The following is a 23212-nucleotide window of genomic DNA, read 5'->3' on the forward strand; positions in this document are numbered from 1 at the left end:
CCGAGCATGAGGATATATTTTGTGTTTACATAGAGAAAGTGGGTGAATGTGGTGATTAAAAAAGAAGCCGCAAACACACGCTCATATACACACGGACAGACAGCACAGAAAATGACAAGGCTTCATTTGGAAAAATTCAAAAGCTGCATTCAGAGCGGGGAAATGTCGAGTCTGCGCGTCATTTTGTATGAATAATTCCTTTTATTTGCACTTTCAAAAGATGGCTCTTTTGATCAAAACGGTGTCAGGCTGTTCACAGGTGTGCATGTGTCCTTGTAGCGCTGTATTTCATGGGATGCTGTGTTTGTGAGTTCAGTCCCAAAATGCTTTAAATTCACCCTGGGGAAACATACAAAAAAGTTATCATTCAGTATTTGTAAAAACACGAAGAATATGGTTCGTAAAAGTAGAAAACTGCCAGGGTCATAAGTTTGTTTTAATGTTTGCCTGTTTGTGCCTATTACATCTCAGTGAGAAGCAGGCTTCACTAGATGTTTGCTGGTTCAAATCTTATGACAAATTAGTGCAAGTAAAGTGAAAGACTCAAAGTGCCTTTGAGCAAGACATGAGAGGAGCTGCTCATTGTCCAACAGCAGAATATACCAGTTGTCTGTCCAGTTGTATATTCTCCTTACTTATATTTATTTATTATTTGTTTATCTGTTTCTTGTACTTTTCCCCCAATCCCTTGCTGCTGCAACAGTGTGAATTTCCCCATTGTGAGATTAATAAAAATATTTTGAATCTTGAATCTTTTGAATAACTGCATGAATGTAAAGCAAAGCTTTACAGAGGCACTATTGTGCACCTTAGCTAACTTTGATTAAAGGTGGAATTCTGCTCCTTTATTAGATGTCAGTGGCCAGCTATTATTCTTGGAGTTGTTGAAAACCTTCTCCATTCATCCTGCGGTCCCATCAGAGTCACTGTATTCTGATCAACACAAACTGAAGAAAGAAAGTGAACAAGCTGCAATTATCAGACAATGAACATGTTGATGATAAGCTGCTTAGCAATCAGGGCCTCTTAATAAGTACTTATTGGAAGATAATAGGCTTCAGGCTCATGACTATGAACCATTAGCAGGTAATTGCTAATTAATTAGCTTTGCAGACTCATCCAATTAGAGAAATATGAGTCCATTAAGGAATAACCGATCGGTCGTTAGTGTCAAGTATGCAAATAAATGCTTACTCATTAGGGGGAAATCTATCCAAGGACAATCCTGGGGTAGTGTTGGAGTTTTTGTCCAACTTGGCAGGGTTAAAAAAAGTGTCTATATTTTAGAGATATTTTGCTTCCTGAATTCATCAGTCAGTATTTCAAAAGATTATTCACTCCTCATAAAGAAAATATTTTCAAAGCTAATTGTTAACTTGACTCCTGACTTGCAGTAATCATTAATCTGTTTGAATTTCATGCCAGTGGTTTTGTTATGTCTTTTGTCTGTTTTGTTTTCTTCCAGTGGAAATCTTCATTTACAGTGCAGCTCTTCATCTGCTCTCACAGGCAGCTCTGCCGTGGGTTTCTGCCTAACGCAGCACTGAACATTTAACAAAACCTCAATACGAACACTCTTTTATTCAGAAACACTGAGACAAAAATACTACAGAGTGCTGGCTGCTGGAGGAGAGACCAAAGATGCAGTGAGGAAAGTAAAAGCAGAGCTCAGTTCAGTAAAAATGTGACAAGGAGACGACAGATGGAGAAGTTTTTGTTTCAGTGAACTACTTCGATACAGTTTTAGGCTCCGCAGCTGCAGATATATTGTATGTCATGTTGTCTGCATTCAAAAAATGAACCCAAACATACAACAATGTTACACAATATGTCACGTCCTATACTTAGAAAGTGCATACTCGTAGTATACTCATAATGCAATAAAAAGTATTGCATGACTGAGTGAAGCAATAGCAAGAATTTTGGTTTGACATTCAGTATTATGTTTTACTAATCTGTCAAATTCTGGTTCCGTTTATACATTTTCTTTATTTAGGATCTTTACATTTCAGTATTTCTTTCCTTGGTTTATTGTTCACTTTGATTAAATGTTCTTTTCTTTGAGGTCTTCTTCCTTGTTGAAGATGTTGATCTCATGAACGTGCACACATTGTCACGGCTGGTGCGAAGGCAGGCAAGGTTGGGACCCAAATGCAGTTTAAAGAGCTTTAATTAAACAAAAGCAACACTTACTGGGAGCAATAATCCAGAAAACAAGGAAATCCAAGACAGGGAACTCAAACAGAACGCACAGCAAAAATAACGAGACGATCCGACAAGAGACAAGGGAAAACAGAGAGGCTAAATACACAAGGTAATGAGGGAATGAGAGGCAGGTGACACAACAGGTGAAACAAATCAAAAAAGGCGGGAAACAAACAAAGACAGGAAGAAAGCTAGACAAGACAGATAACAGAAAAAAGTCAAACGGGGCTAGGGAATGGAGATGCCACTCGGGACAGGAAGACCCCAGGACAGGGAACAGGAAGGCCCCGGGACAGGGACAGAGAGGCCCCGACAACAGGGAACAGAGAGGCCTCGGCAACCGGGAACCATGGGCACCTGGACCAGCAGCGAAGACAGAACCCTTCAGGCGGCGAAGGCTGAATCCTTCAGGCGGCCGAACAGGTCGGCGAAGGTAGAGCCCCTCTGAAGGACGTCCGTGAAGGCGAAACCCCTCTGGAGGGCGACGGCGAAAGTAGAATCCTTCTGGAGGCCGGTGGCGAAGGCGAAACCCATCAGCAGACCATCCACGAAGGCGAATCCCCTCTGGAGGCCGTCCGCGAAGGCGATACTCCTCCGGAGGCCGGTGGCGAAGGCGTAACCCCTCTGAAGACCGGCGGCGAAGGTGAATCCCCTCAGAAGGCCGCAGGCGAAGGCGAATCCCCTCTGGAGGTCGTCCACGAAGGTGAATCCCCTCTGGAGGTCGTCCACGAAGGCGAATCCCCTCTGGAGGCCGTCCACGAAGGCGAAACCCCTCCGGAGACCGGCGGCGAAGGCGAAACCCCTCCGGAGACCGGCGGCGAAGGCGAAACCCCTCTGGAGGCCGGCGGCGAAGGCAGCATCCCTCAGGCGGACAAGCAGGACAGCTAAGGCTGAATCCCTCTGGAGACCTGGCGGGCCAGCGAAGGCTACACCCCTCTGTGGGCCGGGCAGGCAATGGGTCAGCTGGGCTGAAGACAGGCGACGGGTCAGCTGGGCAGAAGACAGGCGACGGGTCAGCTGGGCAGAAGACAGGCGACGGGTCAGCTGGGCTGGAGACAGGCGACGGGTCAGCTGGGCTGGAGACAAGCGACGGGTCAGCTGGGCTGGAGACAGGCAATGAGTCAGCGGAGCCAGTGTCTGCCAACAACGCAACAGAATCAGGAACAGGAATCAAGGCAACAGGATCAGAAGTCGGCAACTCCACCGGCAGGGTAACTGGAGCAGAAGTTGGCCGGACCCCCGACCTAACACGGGGGGCAGGAGTGGGCCGGACCACCAACAAAACACGGGGAGCAGGAGTCGGCCTGACTGCCGACAGGACACGAGGGGCCGGAGTCGGCCTGACCACCGACAAAACACGGGGAGCAGGAGTCGGCCTGACCGCCGACAGGACACGAGGGGCCGGAGTCGGCCTGACCGCCGACAGGACACGAGGGGCCGGAGTCGGCCTGACCGCCACAGGCAAAGTCTCATGGGTGCAGAACAAAGGCAAAGTCACTAGGGAGGTCTCTGGGACGCCGGAGACCGGCAAGGCTTCAGGGGCAGTCTCTGGGATGCCGGAGACCGGCAAGGCCTCAGGGACAGTCTCTGGGGCGCCGGTGACTGGCGAAGTCACTGGCTTACCCGTAGACGAACCCCCTGGGAGAGCGGTCGACGTAGACTCTGGGAGATCTGTCGACGTAGACTCTGGGAGAGTGGTCATCGAAGACTCTGGACGACTGGAAGACTCTAGCAGAGCGGTCATCGAAGACTCTGGATGACTGGAAGACTCTAACAGAGCGGTCATCGAAGACTGTGGACGACTGGATGACTCTAGCAGAGCAGTCATCGAAGACTCTGGACGACTGGATGACTCTAGCAGAGCGGTCATCGGAGACTCTGGACGACTGGAATACTCTAGCAGAGCGGTCATCGGAGACTCTGGACGACTGGATGACTCTAGCAGAGCGGTCATTGAAGACTCTGGACGACTGGAAGACTCTAGCTGAGCGGTCATCGGAGACTCTGGACGACTGGAAGACTCTAGCAGAGCGGTCATCGAAGACTCTGGACGACTGGATGACTCTAGCTGAGCGGTCATCGGAGACTCTGGACGACTGGAAGACTCTAGCAGAGCGGTCATCGAAGACTCTGGACGACTGGATGACTCTAGCAGAGCGGTCATCGAAGACTCTGGACGACTGGAAGACTCTAGCTGAGCGGTCATCGGAGACTCTGGACGACTGGAAGACTCTAGCAGAGTGGTCATTGGAGACTCTGGAAGGCTGCACATCAGCGAAGCTTCTGGAAGGCTGCACGTCAGCGAAGCTTCTGGAAGGCTGCACGTCAGCAGAGGAACAATGGTGAACTCAGACTCAGGAACACTGGTAGACTCAGGAACAGTAACTCTGGTCCGCACGGACTCAGGACCGCTGGACAGCACGAGCTCAGGTCCGCTGAACAGCACGGGCTCTGGTCCGCTGGACAGCACGGGCTCTGGTCCGCTGAACACGGGCTTAGGTCCACAGGTTAGCTCAGGCTCAGGTACACAGGTTAGCTCAGGCTCAGGTACACAGGTCAGCTCAGGCTCAGGTACACAGGTCAGCTCAGGCTCAGGTACACAGGTTAGCTCAGGCTCAGGTACACAGGTCAGCTCAGGCTCAAGTACACAGGTTAGCTCAGGCTCAGGTACACAGGTTAGCTCAGGCTTAGGTACACAGGTTAGCTCAAGTTCAGGTACACAGGTTAGCTCAAGTTCGACAAGAGGTAGATGCAGGGCATGGCACTGGGAGCCATGTCTTCCCCTCCTCCGTCTTCGGCCTCCACGAGTCCCAGAAAACACAGCCAGGCGGGTCCCCTCAAAGGACTGTTTGCTGTTGGGGGTGCCCGCCAGACAGGCAGCAGTAGAGCTAACGGGAAAAAGTTCCGGGGAAGCAGACGAGGAGGCAGGCTGGGTCAGGAACAGAGAGCCAGTAGCTAGGAAGCTAGTAGGCCGTGAAACAGGCAGGCTGGTTGTCTGCTGCAACTCTGGAAGACTGACAGGCTTGGAGACTGAAAAGCTAAACTCTCTCTCAGTAGCCTGCCAGCGAGCCTCCATGATGTGCCTAGCAAGGGCAGGATACATACAGGCAACGAAAAAATTCAATCATGAATTCACCATCAGAATCCAACGGGTGAATGAGAGGCTCAAAAACTGCTGGGTCCATTACTGGTCGGATCGTTCTGTCACGGCTGGTGCGAAGGCAGGCAAGGTTGGGACCCAAATGCAGTTTAAAGAGCTTTAATTAAACAAAAGCAACACTTACTGGGAGCAATAATCCAGAAAACAAGGAAATCCAAGACAGGGAACTCAAACAGAACAGAACGCACAGCAAAAATAACGAGACGATCCGACAAGAGACAAGGGAAAACAGAGAGGCTAAATACACAAGGTAATGAGGGAATGAGAGGCAGGTGACACAACAGGTGGAACAAATCAAAAAAGGCGGGAAACAAACAAAGACAGGAAGAAAGCTAGACAAGACAAGGGAGACAAGACAGTCTACAAAATAAAACAGGAAACCAAGCAAAACAGAGAAACAAGACTACACAATAAAACAGAACAAAATACCAAAACCCTGACACACATGAATGCCTCGTTCTCTACCAGGGCCACGTTCAGCCCTGACAAAACGAAGATAACTGTTTATTTAAGCTGAAACGGGTGCGGGTGTGTGTGCAAACCCACTGCCTTTTTATCATCACAAGTTAACAACCTCTCTCTCTTCCATCATCATCCTTCTGGACCTTTCTGCTGCCTTTGACACAGTGAATCACCAGATCCTCATTTCGACACTCCGAAATCTGGGTGTCTCAGGCTCTGCACTCTCATTGCTCACATCTAACCTACCGGGTAACTTGGAGAGGATCTAGCTCAGAACCTTGCCCACTCATGATCCCTGGGGTTACTCAGGGATCAGTCCTGGGTCCCCTCCTCTTTTCTCTGTACACCAACTCTCTCGGGTCTGTCATTCAGTCGCACGGCTTTTCTTATCACAGCTACGCAGATGACACCCAACTAATTCTCTCCTTTCCGGAGTCTGAAACTCAAGTAGCAGCACGTATCTCGGCCTGTCTGACTGACATCTCTTCTTGGATGTCTACACACCATCTGAAACTCAACCTCGACAAGACTGAGCTCCTTTTTTTTTCCAGGGAAGGGCTCTCCTACCCAAGACCTGACTATAACAATTGACAACTCTGTGGTAGTCCCCACCCAGACTGCTAGAAACCTGGGTGTAACACTTGACGACCAACTCTCCTTCACTGCTAACATTGCTGCAACCACCCGATCGTGTAGATACATGCTGCATAACATCAGAAGGATACGTCCCCTAACGCAGAAGGCGGCTCAGGTTCTGGTTCAGGCTCTAGTCATCTCACGTCTAGACTACTGCAACTCCCTCCTGATTGGCCTGCCTGCATGTGCCATCCGACCCCTGCAGCTCATTCAGAACGCAGCAGCTTGACTTGTCTTCAACCTTCCCAAGTTCTCTCACACTACACCGCTCCTCCGCTCTCTTCACTGATTATCAATTGCGGCCCGCATGCGCTTCAAGACACTAGTACTTACATACAGGGTAATGAACGGATCAGCCCCAGCTTACATCCAGGACATGGTCAAACCATATACCCCAACCCGCCCACTTCGCTCTGCATCAGCCAAACTGCTGGCTGCACCCTCACAGCGAGGGAGAACTAATCACTCAACGAAATCCCGACTGTTCACTGTCCTGGCTCCCAAATGGTGGAACGAGCTCCCCATCGACATCAGGATGGCCGAAAGCCTACACATCTTCCGCCGAAAGCTAAAAAAAACATCTCTTCCGACTACACCTCGGATAAAAAAAAAAATTAAAAAAAATTCTTGAATCTGCACTTTCATATGTGTCTTTGTAGCTTTGCCTATTTAAAGCTAATGTATTTACACTTACTACTTGTTGTCTGGAGTTTGAACCTTCACAGTTGAAAGCACTTAATTGTAAGTCGCTTTGGATAAAAGCGTCAGCTAAATGACATGTAATGTAATGTAATGTAATGTAATGTAACAACACTGCTGATTAGGTGACATCTCTGACACACCCGTTTCCAGTGATGGAAATAACGGCGTTATAAATAACAGCGTTACTAACGGCGTTACTTTTTTCAGTAATGAGTAACCTAATTGATTACTCTTCCCATCTTAATAACGCTGTTACCGTTACTGCCAAAAAATGTGGCGCGTTACTATAATTGAAGCTGTTTTTTTCATCAGACCAACTAGATCTCTTTTTTTACTGTTCTTTCTTGGTTAGTGGGCAGTGCACGAGACAAGCGCATAAATGTTGACGAAGTCTGGCTGAGGTTGAGTAAAATTTCATAGTAAGCCAATCAGAGGTAGAGTTGGGCGGGTGTTCGAAAGCACGCATAGTCGGACACACACTGAACAACACAAGTGAGTGAGTCAACGAGAGAGAGACAGGTATGGCGAGCCCAAATAATCCAAAAGTAGCCTTCTCTAAATGGAAGTATAGCCATTACTTTTCCCTCCAAGAAATTAAAGGAACGAATGTAATCATGAAATGCACATTATGCCCTGGGCAAAAGTGCCTATCCACGTCGGTGTCAAGTAATTCAAACATCTATTGTGTTACTGGTATCGATTCACTATATAAATATAATATCTACATACATGGCATTTGATTGGAGGCTAGTCTCACTTTGTCCCACAGCAACATTAAAATAGTTTAGATTTGTGTACATTGTTTCTGTTAATAATGTATTGTATTAAGTGTCCATTTTATTATAATATTCAGGTTTATCATAAATAATTGAACATGCACATGTATTTTAAGTTCTGTTAAAGAGGGGTAGGTGGAGGTGGGGTCACATTTAAGCATTTAAAAATGTACTTGAAAGTAACGCAATAGTTACTTTCTGAAGTAACTAGTTACTTTTTAGTAACAAATTTAGTTACTTTTTGGAAGAAGTAACTAGTAACTGTAACTAATTACATTTTAAATAAAAATAAATCCAGACAGCTAGCTAGACTATCTGTCCAATCTGAGTTTTCTGTTGAAATTAAAATATTTTTATTAGAAGAAATAGACAATGCTGATGACAATGGGTGCAGTCTATTACCGTTATCCCATACATAGCATCCACAACTTTTAAATGAGTGATTCTGTCACAGCAAGTGGGTTCTGGGTTGGAACTCGCTGGCCAGATTGGGCCCCTTTGTGTGGAGTTGGCATGTCAGCCGCCCCCTCGTAAGCCATTACAAATAATGAATGGATGGACGGATGGTACGATCTTCAAGGTCCATCCCTGAACATAAAGCCACTGTTCACATTCAGCTGTGACTGACAACTTAGACTTGGTAGGCCACAGTGTGATCACATTGAGAGTCTGACAGAAATATTGCTTAGGCTGACAAAGAACAAAGTGAACAAATCAGCTGAGGTTGTCCTAAATTTTCCCAGTGAGCTCTGATAGAAATAGAACCAGACTGATCACTTGTACTGAGCAACAACACAACACACCTTCAGCACCCGGAGCCTTCCCATAGAAACAAAGCTTCTAACACACATTTAAATTAACATGTGTCAATGTGACCTGAAAATAAAACATACATTTATATTTTCTTTTCTTCTTCTGTTTTCAGTTTTTGGGGAGGCAGTAGAAGAATGACAAAGAGAAATAAAGATTATCTTGTCTCACTGATGCAAATAAAAACCAAATAAATGTATTCTTTCATCAAAGCAATATGTAAATGACGGTACTCTCAGAATAGGGTTCCTTGAGGACTTGCTACAGTAGCACATCTGAGTTGCTGAGGGTTTGCTGTTTATTTCTTTTTTTCATCACTGTTGTCTTCATAGAGACTCAGCTGAGGCAAACGAAACAAACGCCCCGTAGTTCTGTCAAGGAAAAAAAAAGTGGGAGACAAAATTTATGCCTTTAATTAAGAATGTTGCGTGGCCTTTGAAGGATGTTACTCCATTCCAGTCACCCCGGGCTCCGTGTGTGTGTGCTGATGTGTGTTGGTGGGGTTGAGTGTATTCATTGTGGTCGTGGGTGTTGTTTTAGGTAGAAGGAAATGGCAGAAAGAGAACGAAATATGTTGTAAACTGCCTTGGAAATGTTGTTTCTCATGAGTGGTGATGTCAATACAGCAACACAAAGTGGGAGCAAGACCAGCAGAGGGAGAAAGAGATATGGAAAAAAAATGTAAATTAAAAAGATGAGGAAAGAGGTGGGAGAAAGACAGGAATGGAAGTCACAGAGAAACAGATTATGATAATGAGAGACAAATTCATTGTGAGCTGCAACAGCAGAGTTAACAAATAAAAATGAAAGTAAGAATGTGATTTTATATCATTTTTGTCCACTTCAGAGCAGAAATGTATCCGACCTGCCAAGTTACTCGGTAGCGTGTTGGCATGTTAATGGCTAGCATGTGAACAGGTATACCTATTTACACAAGCATTCCAACCGGGCCACCCCAACCGGCACCGTCAGACAAGAAAACATCTGGCTCTTTTAGCTGCTAGATGTTCCACTTTTGTTTAAGGGCGTACTCACACTTGGCCCAGTTGCCTTAAACTGTGCCCGAGCATGAGTGCCCCCCTCCCCACTCCCCCCCTGGCCTGCACTCACACTGCAATAAAACAATCAGGGCCAGAGCACGCTTACATCATTACATTGCGGGACTCGCCAACTACAATTCCCATTTATTTGTAAGGTAAGAACCAGACCGGGAAGTTTAGCGATCACACTGATGTGTACCATGCCAGAGTCCAATCGCACCGTGCCCTGGTCCACCTCTTACAAGTCTGCCTGTGTGCTGTTTAGCGTTCCGTGCCCTGGCACGTCACAGAGCGATCACACTTGTCAAACAAACCGGAATTTTGGGTTAAACGTGCTCAGGCACGGTTTAACTGGGCCAAGTGAGTACGCCCTTAGACTAGTTAACTAGTTGTAAACTTGGTGTATCTCCAGTTTGGTGCTAGGCAGGTAGTGCATAGCTGCTAAATAAGCTGTAAAACCAAAACAAAAACTGAAAGAGGCTAAAAGGCTCCTGACAGCTTGGTGATCACTCTTAGTGAGGTTGTCACTTCAAACTACCTCTTTCACAAAGTACCCAAAACCCACTCTGTCCTAACAAAAAAATGTAATTAATACCTAACTGCACAAAAATTCAAGACTGTGGCTTTCATAATTGATGTTATGTTACGTTGTAGCTGACATCGATGTACAGAAAAATTGGCTCTTATAAAGTAAGAAGAGCTGTTTGAACTGAAGTGACATGGTGAGAATATGAGCATGAATATTCCATTTCATGATCTTTTATGTATTTAACCATGAATGTTTCATGTAGCCTACAGTCTTTACTGTTGTAACTTTTGTTATATCTTAAAATTGTGTCTTTTGTGAGAGACAGAGAGAAATTATTGTATAATTTTTTTGTATTTATTAAATGTATGTTTATTTTTGCATCTGACATCTTGACCATTATATTGTCTTTGTTCTTAGAATGTTGTATGTTATGTGAAAAAAATATGGAGAGACAGTGAGCGAGCGATGATGATCTCATCAGGAATGATCTCATCGGTGTATATCTGTGTAGACTAGGTGTGTGTGTGTGTGTGTGTGTGTGTGTGTGTGTGTGTGTGTGTTTGTGTGTGTGTGTGTGTGTGTGTGTGTGTGTGTGTGTGTGTGTGTGTGTGTGTGTGTGTGTGTGCCAGACTGACTGGGTGACTCTGGGGGGAGTTGAAGGAGGGGGGTTGCCCTCTCTCTTGTCTCTCCCTCTGCAGCTCTGCCCCCCCCCCCCCAGACTGAGCTTTTGTGTTTGACTTTGATCCGGCACTGTTGCCAACATCAAAAAGTACTCTGTCACTGGGAGCAACGCAGCGTACAGTCAAAGAAAACGTGTGTGTGTGTGTGTGTGTGTGTGTGTGCTCTTACCAACCTATCCAACTGTGGACTTCGGCATCGTTACACATCCACCAACAGGGGACGTCTCGCCAACAGGGGACATTTTTCAAGTCCCCTGTTGGAAATGCTTTAAATCATGATAAAATGATGTCTAAAACCATCTGGTGATTTTTTTTTAATTTTAGCCAAGTGGGGACATTTATGTTTGTGAGTGTTAAAGCCATACTCGGCACTGCCCCTGCTGGTTGGAGCAGGGATTTTTACCACTTATTCACACACGCCGTTTTCAACACTCCTCCAAGGTGTGAATGGCTTGCAGCCCCAGACAGCCTGTCAGACTGTAGAGGGTCTCTAAACAGGCTACTTAAAAAAATAAACTAGTTTCTAGAAACATAAAGTTTTTGTAACAAAACATAAAGGCACAACTTTAGTGGATGTTTAGAAGTTTCAAGTTTCTCATTTTAATAAAGAGAAGGCAAGAGAGTAGTATTTTAGAATCTAAAAAAAGGAAGAAAAATAACCACCACAAAATTAGAATTGAAATGGTCATCATGAAAATCTTTTTTTTTAATTAATCACCCAAGCTGATTTAAGATCAGTAAGGACTAGACCTTTTCAATGTAATTGTTTAAACAATCTACACTACTGTATGGAACAGAAGTAGCATTTATGAAAAATAATTGACCCATGCAGGTTCTGTTTTAGAGAACAAACTTGAAACACCATTGCAAGAACAAAGTTAAAACACCATTGCAAGATAACGTTTTCTTTTTTCAACTATCCTACACTTAAAACCTATATTAACACACTCACTAACCCTAAGTACATGTCTAATTCCTGTAATAATTCATTTTATGTTTAAATGCATGCATCAATGGATATTTCTTTTGTGCACATTTCTTATAGTTACATTTCTGACAATCTCAATGTACCGTCTTCATAAAGTCCTTGAATTTCATCATTTCAGGACAGGGGAATGTTAGTCTAAATGTTGTATGACAATCTGGCTATTTCACATTAGCAACCCTAAAGCTCAAGGTGTAAAGGCCTAACGACCATCATCTGATACTGGTAACCCTTCCCCACACAGATAAGGCCTTTCAATCTCATTTATAAATGAAGTAACATGTATGAAAAAGAAATAAGCACAATTCATAATACGGATAAAAAAGGATAATCTCAGTATGTACATTATAATATTAACACATTATAGATAAGCGTATTAAAGAACAAATGAAACATTAATAACTTTGATTAGGAATTACATACTAATGTGTAAGTATGTCGGACAGTTGAAAAAAGAACTTTATGTTGCAATGGTGTTTTAAGTTTGTGCTCTAAAACAGATTGTCCCCACTTGGCCTCTATTAAATGACAGAAGTCCCCTGTTGACTAGTGTGCTGAGACACTAACACTCCTGTATGAGTCCATACTGTACATTAGTTCAGTAAAAGACAGTATCAGTGTCAGGAGTAATATGACAAGTTTGATAGATAAGATTTAGTTAAGTTTCATAAGGTTTTTCTCATTAGTAAATGTTTAGATAACATTTTCTTTTTCCAACTATCCTACACTTAAAACCTATATTAACACACTCACTAACCGTAAGTACATGTCTAAGTCATTATGTGTTTAAATGCATGCGTCAATGGAAATGGTCATCAGTAAGATCATTTCTTTTATTGTTTTAATCAATCACCCAAGCTGATTTGAGATCAGAAAGGACTAGACCTTTTCAATGTAATTGTTTGCACAAGCTACACTACTGAATGGAACAGAAGTAACATGTATGAAAAAGAAATAAGCACAATTCATAATACTGATAAAAAAGATAATCTCAACCAAATAATGATAATAATTCTTGTAACCCTTGACAGCTTCTAAATCAATGCTTTGTAATTGATATAATACTTTAGAAATGGGGAATCCATCATTCATGAAGTATGAACATTATAATATTAACATATTATAGATAAGCGTATTAAAGAACAAATGAAACATTAATAACTTTGATTGGGAATTACATACAGTTGAAAAAAGGGTTATGGTTAGGGTTAGTCCCCACTTGGACTCTATTAAATGAAAGAAGTCCCCTGTTGACTAGTGTGCTGAGACACTAACACTCCTGCATGAGTCCATACTGTACATTAGTTCAGTAAAAGACCCAGACAGCCTGTCAGACTGTAGAGGGTCTCTAAACAGGCTACTTAAAAAAATAAACTAGTTTCTAGAAACATAATGTTTTTGTAACAAAACATAAAGGCACAACTTTAGTCGATGTTTAGAAGTTTCAAGTTTCTCATTTTAATAAAATCAAATGCTACAGAGAAGGCAAGAGAGTAGTATTTTAGAATCTAAAAAAGGAAGAAAAATAGAAAAATAACCACGACAAAATTAGAATTGAAATGGTCATCATGAAAATCTTTTTTTTTAATTAATCACCCAAGCTGATTTAAGATCAGTAAGGACTAGACCTTTTCAATGTAATTGTTTAAACAATCTACACTACTGTATGGAACAGAAGTAGCATTTATGAAAAATAATTGACCCATGCAGGTTCTGTTTTAGAGAACAAACTTGAAACACCATTGCAAGAACAAAGTTAAAACACCATTGCAAGATAACGTTTTCTTTTTTCAACTATCCTACACTTAAAACCTATATTAACACACTCACTAACCCTAAGTACATGTCTAATTCCTGTAATAATTCATTTTATGTTTAAATGCATGCATCAATGGATATTTCTTTTGTGCACATTTCTTATAGTTACATTTCTGACAATCTCAATGTACCGTCTTCATAAAGTCCTTGAATTTCATCATTTCAGGACAGGGGAATGTTAGTCTAAATGTTGTATGACAATCTGGCTATTTCACATTAGCAACCCTAAAGCTCAAGGTGTAAAGGCCTAACGACCATCATCTGATACTGGTAACCCTTCCCCACACAGATAAGGCCTTTCAATCTCATTTATAAATGAAGTAACATGTATGAAAAAGAAATAAGCACAATTCATAATACGGATAAAAAAGGATAATCTCAGTATGTACATTATAATATTAACACATTATAGATAAGCGTATTAAAGAACAAATGAAACATTAATAACTTTGATTAGGAATTACATACTAATGTGTAAGTATGTCGGACAGTTGAAAAAAGAACTTTATGTTGCAATGGTGTTTTAAGTTTGTGCTCTAAAACAGATTGTCCCCACTTGGCCTCTATTAAATGACAGAAGTCCCCTGTTGACTAGTGTGCTGAGACACTAACACTCCTGTATGAGTCCATACTGTACATTAGTTCAGTAAAAGACAGTATCAGTGTCAGGAGTAATATGACAAGTTTGATAGATAAGATTTAGTTAAGTTTCATAAGGTTTTTCTCATTTGTAAATGTTTAGATAACATTTTCTTTTTCCAACTATCCTACACTTAAAACCTATATTAACACACTCACTAACCGTAAGTACATGTCTAAGTCATTATGTGTTTAAATGCATGCGTCAATGGAAATGGTCATCAGTAAGATCATTTCTTTTATTGTTTTAATCAATCACCCAAGCTGATTTGAGATCAGAAAGGACTAGACCTTTTCAATGTAATTGTTTGCACAAGCTACACTACTGTATGGAACAGAAGTAACATGTATGAAAAAGAAATAAGCACAATTCATAATACTGATAAAAAAAGATAATCTCAACCAAATAATGATAATAATTCTTGTAACCCTGGACAGCTTCTAAATCCCTGCTTTGTAATTGATATAATACTTTAGAAATGGGGAATCCATCATTCATGAAGTATGAACATTATAATATTAACATATTATAGATAAGCGTATTAAAGAACAAATGAAACATTAATAACTTTGATTGGGAATTACATACTAATGTGTAAGTATGTCGGACAGTTGAAAAAAGGGTTATGGTTAGGGTTAGTCCCCACTTGGACTCTATTAAATGAAAGAAGTCCCCTGTTGACTAGTGTGCTGAGACACTAACACTCCTGCATGAGTCCATACTGTACATTAGTTCAGTAAAAGACAGTATCAGTGTCAGGAGTAATATGACAAGTTTGATAGATAAGATTTATTTAAGGTTTCATAAGGTTTTTCTCGTTTGTAAATGTTTCTTGCTCTGTCTCTGCAGAGGAAGATCAGTACTTTACCAGACAGTCTGCTAATGACATGCAGGAGTGTGAGTGTCTCTGCACACTAGTCAACAGGGGACTTAAGTCATTCAATACAGTCCAAGTGGGGACAATTTGTTCTGTTTTTAGAGGTGTGTGTATTGTTGTTCAAATAAAGATGGGACTATTGAAACACAAATGTGCAGTCCCCTCATAACTATGTGAAAAGATCATCAGGCCATCTCAAAGTGCTTACAGCTATTGTTGTGGAAAAAGGCTGGGAGCCCAGGTATATCTGGCTTTACATATGTTAATCACAGTTGAATAACATGAATGGTGATTCAATGCAGGTGGACCAGACAGATATGCTTCTTCATTTCACTAAGGTTTACAAGCAGTGGAATACTCACTGGAAATATTACCTATGCATACACCAGCTTTTTTTGTTGTGCACTAAATAACATTATTAAGTGGTTATAATTCAATTTTAGCTTTTACCACCATGTCTGAAATATACAATAACCCTCATTTACGAAACAAACCTACGACAGAAAACAAGCGTAAAACTGGCGTGAGGTCATTTCAATGCAAAGTTCTGCATTTATCAACATGGACGTGAGTGGAGGCTACGATCGAATCTCACGTCAAGTTTAAACTTTATAAGTCACTATATGTATTTGACACTTATTTACTTTGTGCATAAAAAACTAACAAATTATATGCTTGAATGATGTGAGGCAGGGGCCTGTTTCACAAAGCAGAATATATAAATCCAGGATAACTGGTAAAGCGAGGCTTGACCTAGTCTAATCTGTGCATCCTGTCTTGGTGCGTTTCACGAAGGCCAAGCCAGGCTGAGGAGGAGCGACTAGGTCGAGCCAGGTTGAGGAGGAGCGACTAGGTTGAGCCAGGCTGAAGTAATTTGGATCGATGCGCGTTCACGGCTTTCCTTAACAGACTGCAAGGTCGATAACAGATTTATTGATGCTAAAATGGAGATATATGCATTGTTCATACTTTACACAGAGTGAGCAGCAGCATAATCCCTTATCTTGGTTTTGTGAAACAGGCCCCAGGGCTTTACTATTAACCTACTCAGTAGCATACAGATTTTATAAAACTGGCTCCACATTAATGAACATAGCATTACAATGCACATTGGTGCATTGTGATAAAAAAAACACATTCTATTATATTTTTTAAAATATAACCCTTTAAAAGGAGCCATTCTGCATAATCAGTAGACAACTCAAACTTTTGATACTTAAAGTGCATTGTGATGATAAAACTTCTGTACCAGTCAGTAACATTTTGTATTTTGTATTTTATAAGTGACTTTTGTATTCCAAAAATAAAATGCATTTCACCACTGGTCAACATAGACTCTCACTCTTCTTCTTCTCTGTTGTGCACAGTGGCAGCAAAAAGTGCTGCTAAGATGTGAGTGACTTGGAGGGGGGGGGGGGTGTGAATATGCGCCACTAGATCTGGTCATGAAATGTCTGTGAGGGGTTTTCTGTAGCTGAGGGAGGTAGTTAGGGCTTTTCACTTTCTACACATCTCATAGCCAAGATGTTCTAGTCAAAGAAGACTGACACTCAGACATGGCAAAAATAATTGCATGTGTGTCATTTAGTACACCACATAAAAATTGTTTGTGTTAAAAGCCTTTTAAAATATCATTGAATAATTTTAAAACCACATGAATTTCCCCTTGCGGGATAATAAGTTCACTTTGACCTTTGACTTCTTTAAGTTGATTGTGTGTGACATGGTCTTTAAAGCAGTAGAGCTTTTTGCTCTCAGTGGCTCTATATGTCTGACTAATTGACCCTACCTGCAGTAGGAAATGGACAGAATGGAACAGAGTGAAAGAAGTCGACTCCAGATCTAATCTTACCCAACTGCCCACTTTCCTTATTAATTGGTTGTTCATCTATCTTTATCTGATTGGCCAGACACATACACAGCTGCAACAAAAAAGTAATAAGAAAGTAATTAAATAAATAAAAATAAAAAAAACAAAATGTCACTATTTAGATGGAGAATGTATTTAAAAATGCAAATATTCTATTTCAAAAGAGCGTACACTGGTTATTCCATAATGTTTGACCATATTATTTGACTACTCACAAGCATAATACTTACAAAAATAAATCATTGTGTCTATGTTAATGCATGAGTTGTAACTGCATGTCTTGAGTTAAAGTGTAAATTTCGACTGGTACCTTTCTGTTTCTACCACAACCTTTGTTCAAAGCCAGACCTTTTGAATTACTACCTCAGCTAGAACTAAATTAGAGCTATGAATATAATTCCTCATTTTATTTGATCGAACACAGTGACCAAAGGGTTTCAGGTTAAACATTTGGACATTAGTAGGAACGAAAGGGTTGTTGTACATGTCAGACATCTTAAACTTAAACACCTATTTTTCTTTCTTCATTTTTCCTAAGTGAGAATTCCACTGCTTGTAAACCTTAGTGAAATGAAGAAGGATATCTGTCTGGTCCACCTGCATTGAATCACCATTCATGTTATTGAACTGTGATTAACATATGTTAAGCCAGATGTACCTGGGCTCACCCTTTTTCCACAACAATAGCTCTAAGCACTTAGTAAAATCACTGTCCAGTTATCTGGTGGGGTACCATGGTAAGCCAATCAGAGGCAAAGTATGGCGGGTCATGCATTTGCCAACCAATGAAAAGAAACATCTCGGCCAGGATTGTATATATATTCTAGCCTGTTCAAGGTTCTTTTCTAACTTTGGCTTTCGTTGACCACTTTGCAAGGGTTTGGAGGACAACACCTTGAGCTTGTTCTACTTGTTTCATTGCTCTTTTCCACTTCATCTACAACAATCTTCCACCTATTTTGTACCTACGGATTCAGGCGCATTTCACCTCTTCCTTTAAAAAAAAACTATGCGGATAAAGTGAGAGGTAAGTTCCAAATTTTTACAAATTCTTCTTGCATGGATAAATCAAGTCAGTCTGTTGGTAAAACTATGTTGTAAAAATACTGATAGCTGAATATCCTTTTATAAAGTCATTCAAGTTATCATGCCTTTCATCACTTACTGTATAAACTATCACTTTACATTGTCTTGTTATAGGTCATATAGTTAATCGTGTTTTTCCCCTTAAATATTTCACAGAAAAATGAGACCAAAAAGGGTTTGCCCTGAAAAGGACGCCTTGCACTTCATTGCTTCTGGGAAAGATTAAGACATATTTCAGAAAAAACTCATCAATGAGGAGAAAGGTATGTTAATACATTACAATATACAATTCTCTTTTCAATACTACATGCAGGCACAAGGTTTTTGGTATTTGGTACTAATCTTCTCATTTGAACTAACAGCAGGAAAGTCATTTTAAGCAGGACAGATTGAGTTATGTGCAATTATATATTAAGCATTTTCACTTTCTGTAAACCCTTAAAGTGACAATGCATATCATCATCATCAGTGCTATAATTGTTGAGATAGTTTTTGTTGTTCATTGTGGTGACAGTTGCAGTTATGTTTAATGTAATTAATAAATAAATATAATTGACTTATTCAGTTTCATGATCTATTTTTCAGGTCATGGAGTAATCGCCGCCATAAACATTGAGCAGGGAGATTTCTTGCTTGAGTATGTTGGAAGACATATCACTGGCTTGGAAGGAGAGGCCCTGTTCAAAGAGTACTCAGAGAAAGATGCCGCATTTCTTTATTTCTACTCCTTTCAGGAACAGACTTTCTGGTAAGAACCGTTGAATGAATGTTCTTACTATAATTTAACTGTGTTTAATAATATTTCTAAACTGTAAAATGTATTTCCTTATTTTTTGGTATGCAGTGTTGATGGCAGTAAGACTACAGCAAGACTTGGACGATTCATAAATGATGACCATATAAAACCGAATAGCAAAATTAAAATAGTAAGTAACAGTCAAAAGTCACTCTGCCAGCATTTTTTTCATTATTTGTTTTAATCACAACATACATATATTGCTAAAACTACTGTTGTATTTTACATTACTAATGTGAAATAGAATAACTGATTATAATTCTGATTTTTGTGCCTGTGCTTATGTGACCAACAGATACTGGATGAACAGAAAAGCCCACATCAGTGTGCATTTGCAATCACAAAAATAAACGCCGGCCACAATGACCTTGTTTTCAACATAAACATGAAGATCGCAAATGGATGCAATGCCACAGAGATTTTCCCAGGACTTTTTCACAACTGCCTCGTGGCAGTGAAACGAGTTGCCAAGCATATTTCCCAAAAAGAGTTGGAAATGGCTCATTACTTGTGTTCAGACAGTTCAACTTTACAAGCAGAGCATCTTTCTATTTGCCCTGCAAGATGGAATAGGCAAATTCAAAGGAAAATCTCTGGAAGAAATAACACCCAACATCAACTGTAAGTAAATGATTTAAAGAATCCCTCTACTTGTTTTTAAATACTTTAACTCATAATGGAGAAAAAAATACCTTTTCGCTTTTAAGTATTCATTTTAAACATTGTGTTGCAGCTGAGCAGGACCTGAGCGACTCAGATGCAGAGGAAGTCCAATCTGAGCAGACTGCAACACCAAGTCAAGAAGGTAAGATTTTCTTCTGCATGTAGTGTTTTAATGGCAAGAAAAAAATATGTCCACTAAATGCAGCCTGACTTTCAATTATTCAATCACCTATTGAATGTGTAAACATTGAATTGCATCAATGTGGTTTCAGGAAACTCAGAGGGTGGACATTCAGATCACAGGGCTGCTACCTCAAAGAAGAAAACTGGGGTCATAAAAAACTCAAATCAAAAGGGTGAGTTTTTCAAATGAATCTAAAAAATATTGTATACATGGAGAACTCTTGACATTTGTTGACAAAAATGGTTAGTCATTTCTATTCATCAATTTATTCACTTGCTCTCTTTTGTTTTATGTATAGAGAAACCAAGAAGGCCCTGGTCACAGTCTGAGAGAAAAATCGTGGAACACCATTTCAAGGACTTCCTGGAGGAAATGAAGCTCCCTGGAAAAGTAGACTGTCAAAGATGCTTAAATGAAAATCAGACTCTAAGGGACAATGGAAGAGACTGGAAAACCATAAAATACTTTCTGCACAACAAAATAGTATATATCAAAAAGAATGTGTGCCAAGAGCGTTAAGACCAATAAAACTGTTGGAAAAAATGTTGTTGTACTGGATAGTCAGGATCCTGTATTGGAGACTGCACTATTCAGTAGGAAAACACACCTCAACGCATCACAACGTCGAAGTCATCCACAAGCGACAGCAGTCAGCGGGAAAGAGGAAGTCGGCAGCTGCCTTCACTCTCCTACCCATCGGCTCTATAGCCTAGTTTCTAATGTATTAATATAGTGTTTTTAAAAAAACAAAGATACATTTTTACATGTAGTAAGCATTTAGCCTCACGCTAATTTATCAAGACTCGAGTAGGGCTTCATCGCCTCCTGCCTTCAGCCTCTCCAACCATTTCAGTGCCCTGTCGGAATCGGAACTAGTAGCGGCCGATGTGGTTCGCCGGGCTCGCCCCGCTTCAAAGCCGACTGACCAGCCGTCGTCACAGAAGAGGACCGCTGCCTCGCAGCTTAAGCTTGTAAGAGAAGCGGTAGCCAGACGATCCGGTGGCCTGCACTGCCTGGATCGGCCCTAATGACAACGTTTCTCAAAAACAATCTCCCCAACCGACCGGTAAGCAATCTTGCTCTTCTTTTCCATGTCCATCTGTAACCGACACTGACTGTTTTGCTCCTGTCACCGGCCATCCACACCCCCCCACCCCTCGTACGCACCACAGTAATTATTGGTGACTCCATCACCAGAGATTTAACGTTTCATAATGCTGTCACACACTGCTTTCCTGGAGCCAAAGTTATGCTATTATAATTCTAGACTGCCGGGGAAGTTCCTTCCTTCCTATGACACACTGAGCTGCTCTCTCATCTCTGTTTTCATCTGTTTCCTTTTGTGTGCATCGTTGTCCCAGAAATACATGTTAGTAACCTAGCTCCGGGGAGTTTACTCCCTGGAGTCTTTATATTTTTTCTTCGCAGAGCTACGCTGCAATGTCCGGTCGTGTCCTGCTACGTCCTGCTGCGTCCACTGCATCCACCCATGCTCTGCTGTGCCATGTTACATCCCGCAACACCCTCCTGTGCCCTGCTATGACATGAACTACAACGACTACCTTGTAGTCACTGTTCCATTATCTTTATTATGACTGCCACTGTCTGACACCGCCTATCTAGAGGTCTGCCGAGGTTTCTTCCTAAAAGGGAGTTTTTCCTCGCCACTGTCGCAATAGCCACTGCTAATACTTGCTCTTAAAGGAATTACTGTAATTGTTGGGGCTTTGGAAATTATAACTAGACCTACTCTATCTGTAAAGTGTCTCGAGATAAATCTTGTTATGATTTGATACTATAAATAAAATTGAATTGAATTGAATTGTTGGTTGTGTGCCGTTTACTTAATTCAAACTCCATTTTACAATGCTGTACTATTTGACAGCCCTCAAAGATGCCTTATCTATTCACCAGTTAATGTATAACAGAGATTATAATTATAAGAAGAATTTGCCTGTTACATCACTGCAGATTATTTTTTTTCTGTACATTTCTTATAGTTATATGTCTGACAATCACAATGTACCGTCTTCATAAAGTCCTTGAATTTCATCATTTCAGGACAGGGGAATGTTAGTCTAAATGTTGTATGACAATCTGGCTATTTCACATTAGCAACCCTAAAACTCAAGGTGTAAAGGCCTAACGACCATCGTCTGATACTGGTAACCCTCCCCCACACGGATAAGGCCTTTCAATCTCATTTATAAATGAAGTAGCATGTATGAAAAAGAAATGAGCACAAGGAGTAATATGACAAGTTTGATAGATAAGATTTAGTTAAGTTTCATAAGGTTTTTCTCATTTGTAAATGTTTAGATAACGTTTTCTTTTTTCAACTATCCTAAAAGATAATCTCAACCAAATAATGATAATAATTCTTGTAACCCTTGACAGCTTCTAAATCCCTGGTTTGTAATTGATATAATACTTTAGAAATGGGGAATCCATCATTCATGAACTATGAACATTATACTATTAACACATTATAGATAAGCGTATTAAAGAACAAATGAAACATTAATGACTTTGATTAGGAATTACATACTAATGTGTAAGTATGTCGGACAGTTGAAAAAAGAAAACTTTATCTTGCAATGGTGTTTTAACTTTATCTTGCAATGGTGTTTGAAGTTTGTGCGCTAAAACAGGTTGTCCCCACTTGGACTCTATTAAATGACAGAAGTCCCCTGTTGACTAGTGTGCTGAGACACTAACACTCCTGCATGAGTCCATACTGTACATTAGTTCAGTAAAAGACAGTATCAGTGTCAGGAGTAATATGACAAGTTTGATAGATAAGATTTAGTTAAGTTTCATAAGGTTTTTCTCATTTGTAAATGTTTAGATAACATTTTCTTTTTCCAACTATCCTACACTTAAAACCTATATTAACACACTCACTAACCGTAAGTACATGTCTAAGTCATTATATGTTTAAATGCATGCGTCAATGGAAATGGTCATCAGTAAGATCATTTCTTTTATTGTTTTAATCAATCACCCAAGCTGATTTGAGATCAGAAAGGACTAGACCTTTTCAATGTAATTGTTTACACAAGCTACACTACTGTACAGAACAGAAGTAACATGTATGAAAAAGAAATAAGCACAATTCATAATACTGATAAAAAAGATAATCTCAACCAAATAATAATAATTCTTGTAACCCTTGACAGCTTCTAAATCAATGGTTTGCATTTTAATATAATACTTTAGAAATGGGGAATCCATCATTCATGAAGTATGAACATTATAATATTAACACATTATAGATAAGCGTATTAAAGAAC

At 40.8% G+C, this 23212-nt stretch overlaps 2 long non-coding RNA genes across 2 annotated transcripts; one reads left to right on the forward strand and one right to left on the reverse strand.

The window, feature by feature from the left end:
- Positions 1-530: 530 nt before the first annotated feature.
- On the reverse strand, positions 531-17776 carry LOC116044934. The gene is made up of 3 exons (XR_004103783.1): positions 17684-17776; positions 15811-15814; positions 531-542 (listed from the first exon to the last, which is right to left on the reverse strand). It is a non-coding gene; the product is annotated as an uncharacterized LOC116044934 (long non-coding RNA).
- A 1601-nt stretch (positions 17777-19377) lies between these two features.
- Positions 19378-20472, forward strand: LOC118495902. Its single transcript, XR_004898354.1, has 4 exons — positions 19378-19693; positions 19806-19877; positions 20008-20091; positions 20218-20472. It is a non-coding gene; the product is annotated as an uncharacterized LOC118495902 (long non-coding RNA).
- Positions 20473-23212: the final 2740 nt, after the last annotated feature.

The sequence above is a fragment of the Sander lucioperca genome, chromosome 9, assembly GCF_008315115.2.
Source record: "Sander lucioperca isolate FBNREF2018 chromosome 9, SLUC_FBN_1.2, whole genome shotgun sequence".
Taxonomy (NCBI): Eukaryota; Metazoa; Chordata; class Actinopteri; order Perciformes; family Percidae; genus Sander; species Sander lucioperca.